The sequence below is a fragment of the Drosophila persimilis genome, unplaced genomic scaffold (assembly GCF_003286085.1).
Source record: "Drosophila persimilis strain 14011-0111.01,24,50 unplaced genomic scaffold, DperRS2 tig00000002-arrow-pilon, whole genome shotgun sequence".
Lineage (NCBI taxonomy): Eukaryota > Metazoa > Arthropoda > Insecta > Diptera > Drosophilidae > Drosophila > Drosophila persimilis.
The window spans coordinates 8,760,915-8,778,321 of NW_020825289.1; the positions used below are offsets into that span (position 1 = coordinate 8,760,915).

General features: G+C 45.4%; 1 protein-coding gene and 1 long non-coding RNA gene across 4 annotated transcripts in view; one reads left to right on the forward strand and one right to left on the reverse strand.

Annotated features, from left to right (window-relative positions):
* LOC6590069 overlaps positions 1-17,407 on the forward strand; it is a 79,061-nt gene that overhangs the window by 12,505 nt on the left and 49,149 nt on the right. For both annotated transcript variants that reach the window (XM_026986167.1, XM_026986168.1), the window contains exon 2: positions 13,169-13,223. The gene's annotated coding sequence lies outside the window, so the exon portion shown is untranslated. The remainder of the gene's footprint in view (positions 1-13,168; positions 13,224-17,407) is intronic.
* LOC113565142 lies at positions 2,573-3,375 on the reverse strand. 2 transcript variants are annotated; one of them, XR_003408468.1, is made up of 3 exons: positions 3,069-3,375; positions 2,750-3,000; positions 2,573-2,677 (listed from the first exon to the last, which is right to left on the reverse strand). It is a non-coding gene; the product is annotated as an uncharacterized LOC113565142 (long non-coding RNA). The 2 variants fall into 2 exon arrangements; XR_003408467.1 differs by having other exon boundaries at positions 2,745-3,000.

The window sequence follows — 17,407 nt, forward strand, 5'->3', positions numbered from 1 at the left end:
AATGGCCAGGCAGGATAGCAGGACAGCCGATCCTTGAGGGAAGTGAAAGCAAGGGATAATGAAAAGTGAATGGGAAATATAATGAAGGGGGCAATGGCTCTGGCTCTCTCTCTGGTTGGAGCGTTTTTCGAAGAGGAAAGATACCCTTTAAAGGGTAGCACAAAGTGTGGCTCTAATCGTAGCAATTCGGACTCTTATTTGTCTGTTTCGTTGCATCTTTTGGTTGCTATGGCAGTCCCTCACTATTGCCCCCTAAAAATCCACATTCTTGATTTTTTTCCTGTTTTTTTGTGTTTTTTTTTTCAAATATTTAGAGTCGTAAATTCCGTTGAAATCTGTGTGTGTTTTTGCTGCTGCTGCATGCACCTTTATCTCCGGAGTGAGTCCCTGCCGCAGTCGATGGGAAAACAAATCAATGTCTCTGGCGCTCTCTCTCTCTCTCTCTCTCTCTCATCGATTTGTGTCTGTGTTTTAATATGCGTTAAGCGTTGCCACTGCCACTGCCACTGCCAGTTCCCTGTTGCTTTCCCAAAAACATGCCACACTTTGATCTCAACTCCCTGCCACCCCGCCTGGCTCCCTCGCCACCTCTTATTCTCCTATGTGCAAAACGCCCCGCAGCACTAAAACTTTGCCGAAATGCATTTGCGGTTGAAGTTTTATTTCTATATTTTTTTTGGGTCGGTGGGGGAAGGGGGGGGGGGAGGGGGAATGTCACAAGCTGCTGCAGCGGCAATGTTTGTGCAACGTGTTTGCGGCACTGTTTGCCGAGCTTTAAGCTGCGAAAAATCGAATCATATGTTGAATAAATACAAAAATCTTTAAATAAATATTTGCCCAACAGGAAGTGCCACATTTAATGGGGAAACACGGAGGGGCACACTCGGGCAACCGAATTAGGCCACAGGACGACGGCGTCTGGACAGGAAAAGGACGCTGGCTGTTGATTGAATTTCAAGAAAATCAACTCGGTGGAAAAGCTTGTCTCAAACAGCAATTTCCCGCTAAAAAGGACACTCCGAGCAGAGCAATTTATTGGCCATATTTATGATAAAACATGAAGGACACTGCGGGCAAAAGGGGCGTGGTTGGGGGGGGGGGGGGGGGGATAGAAAATGGAGAAATATTAAAAGCCAGCATCGCCAGTTGATGCGGTTTTTGGTTCCCAGTTGCACAGCACAACTTGCACCAATTTGTTGAACGTCTGCCGCTTCTACTTATTTTCTTTCCTTCTCTCGTTTTTCCTTCGTTTTCCTGCGGCTTTGACCACATCCATCTAAAAATAGCTTTTCCACACGCTTTCAGTGTGTTAAAAATAACATCATCTTCGCCTCCCCCCCCCCCCCCACTCCTGAAATTGAAGAAATGTGTTGCAAGTTTGCGTGCAACCAGGGGCCAGGGGGCAGGGCGGTAGGGCTGTGCGGCTAATAGTTAATAAAATGCCAGAACTTTAAGTGGCAGCTCTCTCGCTCTCCCTCTCGCTCTCCCTCGAAGCGAAGGAAGGGGGGGGGGGGGGGGGGCTTGTACCTGTTAGCATGCAACACACATGCCACACATACATGCAGCTGCACCTGCCTTTGACTCTGGGCTGAGGTTGAGGTTGGCTTTGCCTCTGTGGCTCCTTCTGTTGTCTGTTGTCTGTGGCAGAGAGTTTAATGCCTGCGTGTCATGAATGGCATCGCAATGTTTCCACTTGCCACAAACACACACACACACACACACACACAGGCCGCATCAGTTGGCTGATAAAATTATGACATATGAAACTTTGGCCTGACATCAGAGGGTAAGCCCCGGCAAAAACCAAAGCATGCAAACTCACTTTTTTAGCCTTTTCTTGCCTCGCTCCTCCTCCTCGCCCTTTGTGGCCATAAACATGCACACAACATGGATGACGCACAGACCCCGATAAAGCGACTCCTCCTCTGGCCGCTGCTGCTCCTCCTCCTCCTCCTGCTGCTCCTCCTTCTGTCTCTGCCGCTCCTCTTCACCGGGCACTAGATTAAAGTGCCTAAGAGCCCAGGCGAGGACTCGAGTTTAGAGAGTGTGAAAGAGCTAGAGAAAGGGCGATGAGCACTAGAGCTTAAGGGAGCCCCAAAACATCGAAGGAAGGCACCAGAGTTCTGGCTTCTGGAGGTGGAATTTGGGGGAACCCGAAGGTGCACAGAAAACCTATTGAGACGAGTATTATGTGGAGTTGTTCGTGTTGTTTCTTTCCGTGCCAGTCAAGGGACCCTCGAAAAAGGTAACAAAGCGAAGTGGCATAAGTTTTTGGTCACCCAAAATGACGTGCCCCGCGCCGGAGTAATGGCCAGCCCAGACACATTAAGTATGCGCCACCGGGGCCCCATTGTCGCCTCAGCAAGTCGGCAGGTACATATATGCCTCGACTCTCCTCTCCTCTCCTGTACTTTCGGTGTTTTAATTAAAATGAAATTAAGCAGTACGGCGGAGAAACGAGAGCGAGAGTGCAGGCCAGTGGCCGAACCATTCTCGGAATGTTTTAATACGAAATTGTAATACTCGCCAGCGAAATATGGATTCTGCGGCCGAAATGCAATTACAGGTCGACGGCTGACAAACAGCCAACAATGAAGTGGCAGTGGAATGGAAACGGGAATGAGTTGCGGTAATAAGTGGGGAAAACGTTGATTGGATGGGTTCCTCCTTTGAGTGGCTGAATTGGTAGATATAAGAAGGGCTATGAATCGTGGATATCCTTTTCTTATAGGGATTTTTCTTACTTTACCATTCGAAGGCCTTCACATATACTTTAGAGTGAGAATAGGGCACATATAGTTCCCATTTCGATATGATGCATTTCAATGGGCCTTTTCGGAGTGCAACTTGAGGGTAATGATGGTCAAACTCGTCTGATCGTAGCTCCGACTGATTGAAACGAATGAAGGGAGATGTAGTCGCAGGTCTGTAGATCAACAGATGATCAATCGATCCTCCCACCAATTCATTGAACTGAAGATCAGCTATTCATTTCCTCACCTGAAAAAGGTATTTCATAAAAGAAATGACAAACCTGTCGTTGGATGGCCATCGTCCCCCCGACAGACCTTCAATCGGTGTTGAACTGGATCATATGACCCTGCCTTGGTTGGAGGACTAGAATAAACCCGACTGGGTTAGGTCAGGCGGAGGCTCTTTAAGAGCCCTTCATACTTGGGCCTCGATCTTCCCTTTCCTGCATGGTGGAGGCTCTTAAAAGGTTTCCGATCTCTTTGGAATGTCGGTTAGGAAGGGCGTGCCCAAGCCTTCTTTTGCTGAGAGCTGAGTGCACCGACTAGAATCCTGTGAATTTGTGGTAGAACGATCACCGTAATACCCTTCAGCCCTCACAGGTCTATGGGACCCGTTCCAGGGTCTACCATTACTAGAGGTGGCTCCCCATATTTCCGAGTGGATTCTCCTGTAGATTCTCCTCTCAAAAACTTTGACATTTCGCCATTGGAATAACAAATAAATAAAATTCTACGTGGATAATCGTAAAATGACCAGTCCAAATTCGAAGCAGGACACCCGGATTGTGATCAGTCACTACGACACGATTACGACTCGCTGCACGCAGATCCTCACCGGCACGTGGAACCTCATCTGCAGCGGCGGCTATCCCCTGGACGCACTGATCCGGTACGACGGCAGGCTGGTCGCCGCCGGCGATCGCTATGCGGTGTTTCGCTCCCAGGTCGAGCCGGACAGCCTCCTGGCCGTCTTTCGCAGCCGGGCGGTCGCGCTCTGCAAGATCCTGCGGATCCAGTCAATGCACGAGTTCGAGTGCGTCGACAGGCGCGGAGGCCAGCAGATCATCACCATTGGCCACAGCCATCTGGTGTGTGTCCAGTATGCCTTCCACTTGGTGGACGAGCTGGTCGAGCACTGCTCGAGCGCCAGGGTGCCTCCGAACAGATTCTCGGCCCTGTACTACGCCGACATCGAGGTGGTTCTGAATCAGCTCCGGTCGGGCTGTGGCCCGGCGCTCAGTTCCAATATTCTGCTGCTCGTTGTTTCGGCCATCCTTCTGTTTGTTGTCGTTTTGCACTGGCGCTAATAAACGTGCCCCCTTTTTGAAGGGGCCTTTGATCCTAAGGAGCTGTCAGGGAGGTCTCCTTTTCCTTTGTTCCTGGCTGGAGGCCTCCTCCATTGGCCTGCTCGTGAATTCCCACGCCTGGCCTTCTAGGCCTGTAGATATTGAAGATATAGGTGGATCATAAGTGGAGGATCGGTTTGAATATATATCCACCTTTAAGTGGAGTTCTGGCCTGCCAGTTCTTCTGTTTGGAAAGAATGATAGATTGGAGTACATGGTCCCCAGAATCCCCAGTCCAAATCTTGCTTTGGAAGATGTTTTTGGATTAACTTCAGGCTTTTGATAATACCAATGGATTCAGGGATGGGATTAAGCCTTATGCCATAGCTTTGAGGTGCTTTTGTATCGACACACCATCGGTACCTCTGTTTGTTTCCACAGAATGATATTCCCCTGAGATTTTCCTCTAATTTTTGACCGATTTCACGATCAAAGGTAGAATTTTCAGATTGAATATTGGACTAGAACTAATTCTGAATCCTTGTCCAAAAAAAGCTTAAAGTAGAGCCTATTTTACCCTTTTGTTGGTTTAAAAAATTATACAAAATAATGCCATAAATTCCGTTTCCTATAATGAGCCTATCCTATAGAAAATTGTTGAATTTATCCCATAAAATTGTATTTCTTTTGAAAATCGCTAAGGAAAATGGCTCAAAACAGCTGTAAGGTGAAATGTTAGGACTGTGCCCACACTTATGACCGACACTGTATAGAGATTACTTTCGTTAAATGCTGCTTTCTTTTATTCGTATCAAAGTATTCCACATTCCCCGCCAAGTAATCTTATTTTTGTCCGATTTTTAGCCCTCTTCGACACCATTTTTATGCCCTGAGCATGACTCCTTTCCGCTTGACCTTTCCTCTCATTTAGCTCGCCCTCCGGCCCTCTCTCCCTTCCGGTATGTGCTTATCAAACCCTCATTCGGGGTAATCCCCTCAAGAGTGACTGATTAAGAGAGCCAAAGCCACGCTGATGATGATCCGATTAAAGCCCTAGCTGGTCGGTCAGTCCTCCACATCGGCACTCTCTATTCTCCGCTCCTTGGTGCAACCTGCAACTTGCAACTTGCAGCTTGAACGACGCTTAAAGTGCTGTCGGGGGCGCCGCAGAAGGACGCTGAAAGAGTAAAATAAATTCTGTTAACAGCAACGCGGCTGCCCCACAGAAAAAAGGGGAAACCAAGCGGCAACAAAAGTTTCAGTTACAGTTCTTTCCCCCCCCTCCACCCCAACCCCCAGCCTGTTGTAAGCTCTTTCTCTTTATGCGAAATGGGGTGATGAGTGGGGGGTGGGGAAGGGTGAAAGACCCGGGACCCTGGCCAGGGCTACAAATTCTGTTGGCCCCCTTTGTTGCGGCACCCGAACCCGCCCCCGCCCCCCGCCATCTTATAAATAAAAACATATTTATGCAAGGCTAAGACCAAGGATAAGGATGATCCTTTTGGATGGCCATGAAGAACAAAAGGCACAGCGAGGGCTCCGGGGCACTCCAAGCGGCCGGGCAGGCGTCTCCGAAGGGCCCTGCGGCCAGGATTCGAAACCAAATTTATTGCAGGTCGCGACGGTGTACTTCCCTTTCCCTTTTCCCTTTTTCTCCATTTTTTGTTGCATTGTAATTAAATGTTTGCGTCAAAAGCAAAGCTTTAAGTTTGTTGCACAGCCCTGAAAACCAAATTGCAACAAGCCGCATCAATTTCGTAATAAATTCTCAATGGCTATACGAGGGGGAAGGAGGGGTGGGGAGGGGGGGGGGGGGGACAGCAAAAATAAATAAATAAAAAGGTATTTGGCCTTGATGGTGGGCGTGTCGCCGTCGCCGTCGCGGTTCTTACGAGTCCGCCGCCGAAGTTTGTTCTTTTGAAAATATTTTCGAGCATAATTTATTTGCTTTGTGGCTGGGCTTTCGGGTTTCTTGCGAAACGCCCTGGAAACATGCAAATTAACTACAATTTTGATATCATTTTTTACGTATTGTTTTACGCTGCCTCCCTTTTGATTCCACGAGGTTTTTTGTTCATCGAATGCGAAATATATACTTGCGTTTGGATACCCTGGAAATCTGGGGGGGATAGACTCGCGTATGACAGGGAAACGGAAGCAGGAAGCACGAAAATCAGCGCTTTCGGATGAGCGGAATATGCCGTACGCTTGACCCTGGCATACTGTTGAAAATATTCATTAAAAATAGTCAAATTTCGATTTGCCGAACAGCCATCCTCCAGGCGTTCTTGAGTTATGAAAATAGGGACATTTTTGACCAATCAGCACTTTCGAATGAGCGGAATATTCAGTATTTGGCTTGTACTTGAACTCGGGATGAATCCACGAGATACTTGTGGGCGTTGTTCACCATCAGCAAAAATCAGTACTTTTGGATGAGCGGAATATTCGATAATTGGCTCATACTCCAATTAGAGACGATGGAGCAAAGCGGATGTACTTTTTGGCGTTGTCTACCATTCAATCTATAGTTCATTGCATTCATTCACGCCATTGCGTCGTGCTCACACGCACATTTTCATTATCTTGTTGGATTCCCTCGCCTGTCTTCTGCTATTCCACGTGTTTATTGCATTATTCAATCAAAAACTTCTACAGTTCAAATAAATACGATTTAGAAGATATTTTCGGTATTTTATTCAACTAAAAATCATCGCAATTGGTTAGTTTTTTGCTTGAAGCAGATATGTATAATTTTCTATAAATTTCCATCTTTTATCCAATAAAAATTGCAGAAAACCCAATCGATAAGAGATGCCAATTCTATTTTCTATTCTATTTGAATTGTTTTTTTTCCATCCATTAGAGGGTATCTTGTAGTTATGAGCATAATTTTTGCTTGGTTTCTTTGCACAAAAATACAATTAGAGGGTATCTTGTAGTCGTAATCGTTATTTTTGCATTGTTTTTTGCTGCATCTTTTGTTTGTTGTTTGCTGTTTGTGTGTATATGTGTTTTGTGTTTGTTGTTTCTGTTGTATTATTGTTATAAGCCGCTAATTTTGTTTAATTATGGATCTTTTTGATTGTCATTCCCCGTATCGTGGGATGGGGGGGTCGGACAAAGAATCGCCAAGAATTCACCTCTACCTTCGCCTCCGCCTCTGCCTCTGCCGCTGATGTCATAATGTGAAGTCATGTCGGAGGCAAAGAGAGAGAGAGAGAGAGAGAGAGAGACAGCTAGCGAACGTGTAGGGTAGAGCTACAGTGCGTTTCGGTCATATAGAGATACGTACATCTGTCTGGGGATTACTTTGAGTAGGGTTCGGGGTCTTTTAATGATGGTTTGACATATTTCTTTGTATTCATTTTAGAAGCATAATTCCTAGAAGGTTTTCGCCCCCCCTAAATCCTGTAATTCCCCTTTAAAAATTCCATCTTTGAATACGATTTTCGCACAACAAATTGGTAGATTAGTTTTCAATAATTTCCCATTAAATTTTGTCTTTTAGTTGCAACTTTTCGAATACCATTTTTGAATACTAATTGCACTTACACTTTAGTACCGCACTGTCTTTGTTTCTTGCTTCAATTTCCTTGGCATAAACTTTGTTTTGGGAACCGCCTGCCAAATGCTGCAACAACACTGAGCGAAACCGTAAGATACATATGTATCTGAGTATGGCTGTGCGCTGAAAAAGGGAAATTGAAAATTTTTGAAAATCTTTTTGCAGCTGCAGTTGAGTTTCGATTGTATTCAAATATACGAGACATGAATTATTATTTTTGTGGGCACACAGGCCCCCCTCCCCCTAGTTTGTGGCGTGGCCTTGTTGCTAATAACCTCAATATGAGATCTACTGCCCCCCCCACCCCACTCCCCCTCCACGTGGCCATCTTTGTTGGTAGCCTCTCCGCCAGGGTAAAAGTCTTCGGTGGGGGGTTCTCATATTTCTCGAAGAGTTTTCCCTTTTCGGTTTCACTTTTCACAGCAGTTCCGTTCTCAGAGGCAAATGCATGACGAGCCCCAGAGAGGAGGGCGAAAGGGGGAGGAGGAGGGGGTGATAGTGTGAAATATTAACCACCTGCAGAGCTCATGAGGCCTGCTAATAATTAGAGTACAAATCTGCTTGAAAGGCTCCAGCGAGCAAGGGAAAGTGCGGCCCAAACAGAAGGCCGTGGAAGAGGGCCAGAGGGGGTGGGGTGAGGTGGGGTGGGATGCGTGCCATAACTGTAAAGAGATAAATGCAAACAAATTGATGATCCGGCAGCGAGCAGGCAAATTACTAACAATTTCAGCCAGAGAACCGTTCAAGAGGAGCCACAATGGAACGAAACGAGATCGAAGCTGGAGCCCGGCCAGAAATACCCACCGTTCGAGGGTAGGCCGCGGCCCAGGCGGACATCCAACTATCGGCATTTCCGCGACCATCTATGCCAGCCAGCCAGCCAACTATCCAGCCATCTAGCCATCTAGCCATCTAGCCTTATGGCTAACTATCTGGCTGGCCCCCGTATCTATCAGCTACAAATTGTATCGAGTGCAATGCATAGAATTTATTGCTTCCTGCTCGCTCGCTCGCTCGCTCGAATGCCAAAAAGCAGCAGCAGCTGCTCAAGTTGGGAGGGGGATTGGGGGGGGGGGGGGGGGGGGGGGATAAGGGGGGCCTGTGGCAGCTTGGACTTGGCAATTATGCCATTTGACATAATTCATAACTGCTGCAGTGGCAACAACATCAGTTAGCTGCCACTGCCGCGGCAGCAACCAGTTTTGGTTGCAACTTTGATTCCAGATGCCTTTTGTTATCATCAATTTATGCGAACGAAAGTTGTCGTCGTCGTCGTTGTCGTCGTCGTCGTTGGGACCCGGTAACGAGGCAACCAGGACCGGGGGTCCACTAGGAAGCTCTTCCTCCGGCTGACCAGGTTGCATGCCGCACAGCCACAGCTATTCTCCTGGGAATCAGGTTAACTTCTCCGCCGCCGCTACCGCTCCTCCGCTTCTTAATAAATTGACAAAAGTTTGTCATATGCATTGTTGCCCCTCTCCCCCCCCTCCCCCCCTTTTAGACCCCCGCGGTTCTGGCCTATTTACCGGCTTCGAGTGGGTGGGCGGCTGCAAGCTGCAGCCATGCCACTTTTGATGAACTTTTGTGGCAACTGTGAAAATGCTTTCCGTTTTCCCCAATATTTTTCACCCCATTTTTTGCTGTCTGCTTTGCCCTTTAGCCTGGCAGCAGCTACTTGTTGGTCTATTTGGGTATTTGGGTTAGACAGTGGCCGACATAAGTATCAGCACAACAAAGGAACAAAGGAGTACAGCTGTGGGAGAGTTTTTAAAGGCGAAAGGATGGTGCTTTCTGGTAAAATGCAGGGAAAAATATATATTGAATAAATATTCCATTAAAGATCTGTCTTTCGGATAAAACATAGAGGTATAATGCATCCAAAAATCACTCTAAATAGCAGAAAATAAGTACCATGGAAGGTACCAGATGGAACGTCCTTCTTCAGTAGAAACGTCTCATTCTTCAAGGAGTTTTTATATCCAGATTTATCATAGAAAAGAGTCTTCAAAGGCGATTTCCCATGAGATTTCGAACAGCATTTAATTTTCTCTAAATCCTAGAGAAGAAGTACCATTTTCCTTTCGAAATAGAATCCGAGATGGAACGTCTTTCTCAGTAGAAACGTCTCATTCTTTAAGGAGTTTTTATATCCAAATTTATCATAGAAAAAGAGTCTTCAAAGGCGATTTCCCCTTAGCTTCCGAGCTGCTTTTTATTTACTCTAAAACGTAGAAAAGAAGTATCATTTTCCTTTCGAAATAGAATCCGAGATGGAACGTCTTTCTTCTCATTTTTTAAAGAATTTTATTTGTAGATTTTTTGGATTAAAAGCAAACACTTCACATGTCATAGAAAAGGCGATTTTCTTCTCCAAATTGCAGAAAAGAAGTACCATTTTCCTTACGAAATAGAATCAGTAGAAACGTCTCATTCTTTAAGGAGTTTTTATATCCAGATTTATCATAAAAAAGAGTCTTCAAAGGCGATTTCCCTTGGGGTTTCGAAGTGCTTTTCCTTTCCTTTCCTTTCCTTTCCTTTCCCTTCCTTACCATTTTCCTTTCGAAATAGAAACCTAGAATAAACGTCCTTCTACCCATGCTTTAAAGACTTTTTATTTCCAGCTTTTCCCCTTATAACATGGAAAAGTTTCTTCAAAGGCGATTTCCCTGTCGCTGTTTTCCACACTTTGCCTTACTGTTGCGACCGGCGCTGTAGTGTCAAGCGTGATGGAAATATTATTTCATTCTTTTGATTATTGCATCTTTGATAAAGTTTGTACAAGTGCTCGTACTTGCAGTCCTGTCCGGAATTGCTTTCCGCTTCTTTGCAAAGTTATTTTTTTTCGCATTCATCTGCAGTTCTTTGCCATCGGTCGGGCTCTATTTCATTTCTTTGTTTAGTCTGCCGGCTTTCATATTCTGAATTGAAACTTGGACTCAAAGAACATTTGAAAATTGTTTGCCACTGGGGGGCATGCCACACCCCCCCTCCTCTTTGCTGATTGTGTGTGTGCGAGAAGAATTTAATTAAAGTAAACTCAAAGACCCACCGGTGGGGGATGTTATTTACCTCCAAAATAGAACTCGACAGTGCAGCAGATGCATGCCACAAAAGAAAACTTGGGGGAGCTCCAGGTGTAATTACCTGTGCGCAAACTTTTCGCAGTCAATGTGCATATTTACTCCCGTATTTCGGATGCTTTTTGCATGCAACATGCGGCAGTGGGGCAGCCCCCTTTCGGTTGTTCTAGTTGTTTATGCATTTTTCACATATTTATGCTCTGATGCCGCATGCCGCATGCTCAGCAAAATGTGGCACAGGGGCAGGATATATATGGACTAAAAGTTTGCCAGCAAGAATTTTCACTTTTCATTGCATGCCACATGCAAGAATCGCTGCAAGGGAACCTTGCTATTGTTATTGTTGATTATTGTTATTTGTCAATGATTTAATTCCGATTGCAGCTGATTGACAGACACTCGAAAGACTCTGCCACACGAGACCCGTTCAAGGTTGCAAGTAAACACAATTGCGCCCCCCGTCGCCGCCGCCGCATTGATTGACTATGAACATCGCTTGCAACACTTGAGAGACACAAAAATTGCACTTTACATGCATGGCCGCAAAACTAATTACCAACTGAAAGTGTCAGGCTGGTGGCTCTCTTCGTTTCTGCTGCAACACTCAGTGCCCTCTCGGTTCAAGTGGCAGGTTGCAAAAAGTTTGCCTGCCACAAAGCCAACAGCCGTAGACCCCCACAGAAAACACACTCGTATAACGTATACGTAACTTTAAGAGCAGCAGAAAACATGGAACAAAACGAGTGGCAGAGGCAGCTTCGATTCGAAGTAGAGTCTACCCTGTATGTCACATCGACTGGGGATATAGGGCTTCAGGGCACTTCAAGCCCCTGAAACCAAGGCCACTCGACTGATTTCGGTTCTAAAGATCTCTTTCCAGGCCCTACGATATGTATTTCGTGTTGGGGTTTGCTCTATTTGCTTATTTTTTAAGGAGTTTTTTCCTACGTTCGATGTTTTATTCCTATGGCAGTTTTTACTGCAGTTTAATCGGAGATCCACTGGCCTCTTCTTTGCCCAAATTCAATTCCAGCGAATGGCTTTATCAGCGCGTTGCTTTCTGCTGCCAAGAAGAGCACTTTATGGCCAAGAAGAGGCTGCGCTTCGCCTCGGTTTCCTTCCCCCGGAGAAATATACAAAAAAACCAAAAAGAAACCCCACAAAAGAAAATAAGACCAATTTTTCTATTTGGGGTTCAGCTTTTTTCGTTGTTGTTGTTGTTGTTGTTGAAAAATGGCTGCAACATAAAAATTGACCTCAGCGACAAAAGGCGGCCAAACGACGATGGCAACGGCAACGGCAACTTTAGGAAGCAAATGCAACATTCAAAAGAATGAGGAGGGGGCAGGGGGGGGGGGGGGGGGGTGGAGGGAGGGGGCAGGGGCTCGGGGCAACACACACTCAAAAGTGGAGCAGCAATTGCAAACTGGCCCCCAAGACCAGAGCAGCAGCAACAAATGCGATCAACGGCCAGCACAGGGGAGGGTGGAGGGGGGAGGGGAAGAGACTGTGGGGCATGGGGCATGCGAGACAGAGAGAGAGAGAGCGACGAGCGACGAGCGTCGTCGTGTCTTTGGTGGGCAGACAAATTACAGTAGCCAGATTTTCTCGTCTTCAATGTTGTTTTGCATTTTGCACTCGAGCCACGCCTAATGCCGCCCACAACGCCTGTTGTTGTTGTTGTTGTTGTTGTAGCTTTTTGTTGTTGTTGTGGTAGTATTTGAGGCTGTTGTTGGGGCAGTATTTGTGGCTGTTGTTGTTGCTGTTGTTATTTCAGTATTTACGGCTGTTGTTGTTGTATCTTTTGTTGTTGTTGTGGTAGTATTTGAGGCCGTTGTTGGTGTTGTTGTTGTTATAGCAGTATTTGTGGCTGTTGTTGTTGTTATAGAAGTATTTGTGGCTGTTGTTGTTGTTGTTATTGTTGTGGCAGTACTTGCGGTTGCTGTTGTTGTTTCTTTTGTATTTCACTGTCTGTTGTTGTTGTTCTTGTTGAACATTTTGTAGTTTTAGAGGCTTTTGTTGTTGTTGTTGTTGAAGTTTCTGCTGTTGTTGTTGCTTCTACAACACGCGCTTTTTTTTCTTCTTCTTCTGTTTTTTGTGCTCATGTCTGTAGTTTATATGGTTTTTTTTTTCTAATGCTCTCAAGAATGTGGTTTACTTTTTGGATGAGTTAACAAGCTCTAGCCGCACTACATGTGTGCTGCTTGTGGCTTGTACTTGTAGCTGTTGTTGGTCTTGTTGTTGTTGTTGTTGTAGCTTTGGTTGTGTGCTCTTGGAAGTCGAATTCTTGTTGCCACAAATTTGTCATAGAAAGTGTTTGTGCACCAAACAGCCCGTACATCAGATTCAAGTGATAATTAAAGTCAAAACATGTGACGTGACTGAATGGTGTTGAAATACGAGAGGCCGAATTTTTGTTTACTGTTTGCTGTTTGATTTACTAACCATATATTTCCCTGTTCTCACCCTGTCTCATTACAGAAAGAGCTTCCGAATTGCTTTTGCCATAGCGACTTGCGACGAGGTGTTTGTTCTGGTGAGTTCCTGCATATTCCAACAGGAGTTTCAGTAGTTCTTTGAGCGACTCAAACGTTAACTTGTGGCCTAACCACCAATCAATTTGCAGAGTCCTCTTGCTCCTGCCTCTCCTTCAGTCGGTGTTGAGTGCGTTGGTCTAACGGCAAACTCTTGGACAGATTTTATTTATGTCTGCACGAAAGCAATGGCACTGCGGGCCCATATGTTAATGAGGCCTAGATTATCAGCCATATTCCAGCGCTCACTTTTATTGGCTTCTTGTCAGGCCATTAGCCATTTGCCGGTGGAGAAGGAAGCCCGATTCGAATTCAAGTTGAGTCATAAGATGGCATTAGCTTGATTATTGAGCGACTCTTGAGCGACTCTTTTTAATACGCACTCGATGCTGGGGCGCTCTGCCACACGATGGGTTTTTCACCGATGCGTTGCTGAGGAGAAGGTCTCTGGGTGCCTTCCCGGCCATTAAATGTGTGGTGTTTGAGCTGGTTTATTAAGGCGTGGCCTTATTTCCCGCTGACGTCTGCGGACGGGCCCACGCCTTTGGAGATTTATAGCCCCATGTGTGGCTGTGTGTGTGTGTGTGTGTGTGTGTAAGCTATGCTCATTCTCAATCTAAATCTGAATCTGACTCTGATGGTGACTTATTTATGTGAGTGGCGGCTGGCTGCCGGCTGCTGGCTGCTGGCTGCCGCTCTCGAGTGGCGTGGGCAGCGAGCGTTTGCTCTTTTGACTGTTGTTCCCATTCCCATTCCCATTCGCGTTCCATTTACATATACAAAAGATACAGATACAGACAGCCAAAACGGTTGCAAAGTGCTGCTCCTCCTCCTCCTCTTTCTCCTCCTCGCTTTTCCCTTGGAGAAATTAGTCTGGCAATCTTTGATTTATTGCCAGAAATTCCCTTTTTGCCGCTTGCAATTCGGTAGCATTTTGTTGCTTTGACACCAATTGGTGTTTTCGGGTTGTCTGTCCGTTGCACGCTATTGTGTCAGTGGCATGGGGCATGGGGCATGGAGCATGGAGCTGCTGTTGCATGTCAGTCACTCAAATGGCTGACAGCCAAACGAACAAAGTTCGTGTCCGTAGCAGAAGCTGTGTGGCAGCGCCAGTTGCCTCTTGCTGTTGAAGTGCCCCAAACTGAAGGTCAAACAATCGATGGTGCCGTTGCTGTTGCATTAGCAAAGTGATTGAAACAATGTGTTGAGAGCCATCGAATTTGAGCACTCGAGTGGTCAATGTCGCCTTCGCGGTCGGGGGCTTTGAATACCCTGTACCTTGCCCAGTGGGAGGGTGTATTGTTTTTGTGGAGGTGCAGGGAAAATTGTGTAAATATTTGGAAGATTGTAAGAGATGGGGGAACCCACGCCACAATTTTGAAGGTGGAATATATAAAACAATTTACCAACAAAAATCAACACTTATCAGCTGTTAAATACAAGTGGAATTATGATATACACTGCTCGTCAATAGGTTAGAAGCACCCAGTTTTGCATTAAAATTTGAATTATAATTTTATGCAAAAACCTTGGTTACTTAATTATTTATTTATTATTATTTAATTTAGCAGAATAAATTTTTTTTTAAACAATTTTCAAAGCTGTGTTAAATAGGGTACTTTTTTCTTGGTCACTAGAATAAACGCACAAAAACTAATTAATTTTTTGAAAGAAAAATAACTTGTATTAAAATTTAATTTTTAAATATTATTAGAACAAAAAATTTTAATAATTTCGTTTTCTATTCCGAAAAGAAATTCAAACGTAATTCTCTACTTCTTGAAGTCTAAAATGAGCCCATCTTTGGGCAATATTTTTAAGGGAATTTATAATCTATTCGATCCATTGCAATGTTGAATATTGATGCCCAAACATGACTCAATCTTCAGAAATTTCGCTTGACACACCGCGAAGCCCCAAAAACAAAACCGAAAATGAATATCATGAATATTTTATGAGCTGAGAGAGAGAGAGAGAGAGAGAGAGAGAGAGAGAGAGAGACTGGTTCCATTTGCTCCGTGTCTTTCGCAATCCATTCCGTTCTCTGTCTGTGGCTTTCGCCCTCATTACAAAACACAAATCATGCATTGCGTTTACTTAACGGTTAACAAAAAGCTGACAAATTTATTGTCGCCGTTGACATAAATATCGGCATCGGGTATCGGACACGGGAAATGTGTCAGGCAGCGGCAGCGGCAGCGGCACTGAACAGAAATGTGCCAAAAGATCGTGCTGTAATTGACATATATTCACGGGGTATATCAGTATATAATATACTACAAAGTGTATACAGGCAGAACAAAAGACCAAAGGAAAGAGAAAAGAAGCCACAGAGCACAGCGCATTCGTTCTCTGAGTAATTGTATGCGTGTGTATGGTGTGTGCTGTGTGTGTGCGTGTGTGTGGTCGCCGCTGGGAGATCAAAGGTGGCTGTGTATGTGGAACTCATTCTTAATGAGGACCACAGCTGGACGAGCTTTATCAGTTCAAAGCTTCTCGATCTACTTGTCACAAAAAGAAACCATTTATCGCAACGGTAACTGTTGAGCGTGCGGAGCTTTTTCTCAGGCATTCAGAACTCTCTCTCTCTCTGCTGACGCTCGCTCTCTTTCGCTCGCCTGCATCTGCGAGCAAACTGCATTCTGCGAGAGCCGATTCAAGGTGTCGGCATAAAAAGGTGAGGCCAAGCAGTGGTCTAGCGGCACCTTGTGAAGGTGGCGAGGCTTTCCACTGGAGTTTCTCTCTTGATATTTTATTGCCTCCTCTTGGATATTCACGTTTCTTCACCTTTAACCCCAAAAGAATTCACAAATATTCATCATGGTCTTTCACTTTCCGCCTCTGTGGTCCATATTTGGCATTATCTGATTAATTTTATGCATATTTTGTTGCTAATGAACTGCTAAATGCCAAAAAATGGCGTCCCACCGTCCCATCCCGATGTGAAATTTCACTTTTCCCCCGCCCCGCGTACGAGTGGATTGCCCCAACCGGTTACACACACACACACACACACACACACACACACGCACAATATCTAGTTTAAATTAATTTCTTTTTGTTCATCTTCTAGTTGGGATTTTGTTTGCAAATTTTTAATTAAAACATTTTGTTGAGTGAAAGTTTTCGCCCCCCCACCCCCCACCATTTCTCGAACTTGTGAGATCTCTGGCTTGCTTATTTTAATGGTCAATTGTCAGCTTCCGTTCTGCCCCAAGGAAAGGAAAAAAAAACGAGTGCAAAACAGAGAAGAAAAAGAAGATGAACAAAAGAGATTTAATTTTAATTAAAAAGCAAAACAAAACGAAACAATGCACAATTTGTGGCAAATTAAATGGCATTTTTCCACTTGACACAAAGTGAATTAATTGCCTCAACCGTTTCACATTCACAGATCTTTACGGCCCGAATAAAAATGTATTGTCTGTGTCTGAATCTTTTCATCATGCAAAAGTGACGTTGAAGCCTCCACCGTCCACCGTCCCCCCCTCCCCAGAGCCCGAGCCCGAGCCCGAGACCGAGTCGGGGGTCCAAGAGATGTCCTTCTGCAGTACAAGCGAAATTCTTGAGCGTGCATTGACATTTGCTTTGGCTTTTGGAGTGGCTCGATGGAGAGGAGCTGCTGCCATGAGTTGAATTTAACACCTTTTTTGTTATGCCCCCGGCATGTAAAGGCCCAAAAGCAGAACTAGACAGAGTCCCAGTCGCAGTCCCTTGTCCCTGTGCCTACAATGGATGCTGCTGCTGCTGCTGCTGCTGCTGTCATTGTTGCAACATCGAATAGCAGCCCTTTAAAGGACAGCGGCGGCAATGCACTCAAAAAACTGATGACCCAGCCAGCAGACTGTGGAAACAGTGGAACGTGACTGACAAGCGACAAACCAAAGGGGAATCATCAACATTTAAGTTTCAAATTGAATCTCCCTCGGCGACAACGTGACCTTGCATTTCTTGCAGTGTACGGGGCTGGGGATGGGGCTGGGGCTGGCGATGGGACTGGGCCTGTAATGGATGCAATCTGGTTACCCCTGGGAGACTTGACAATTGTTGGCCATAAAAGTGCTAAGCAGTTGGCCATTTGTGGGCCCAACATTAGAGCAACGCACAGGCCAAAGGCACAGCCACGGCCACAACGAAAGTATTAACAAAAGACTTAGGCGGCATACGTGAATCTCCTCTCCCCCCC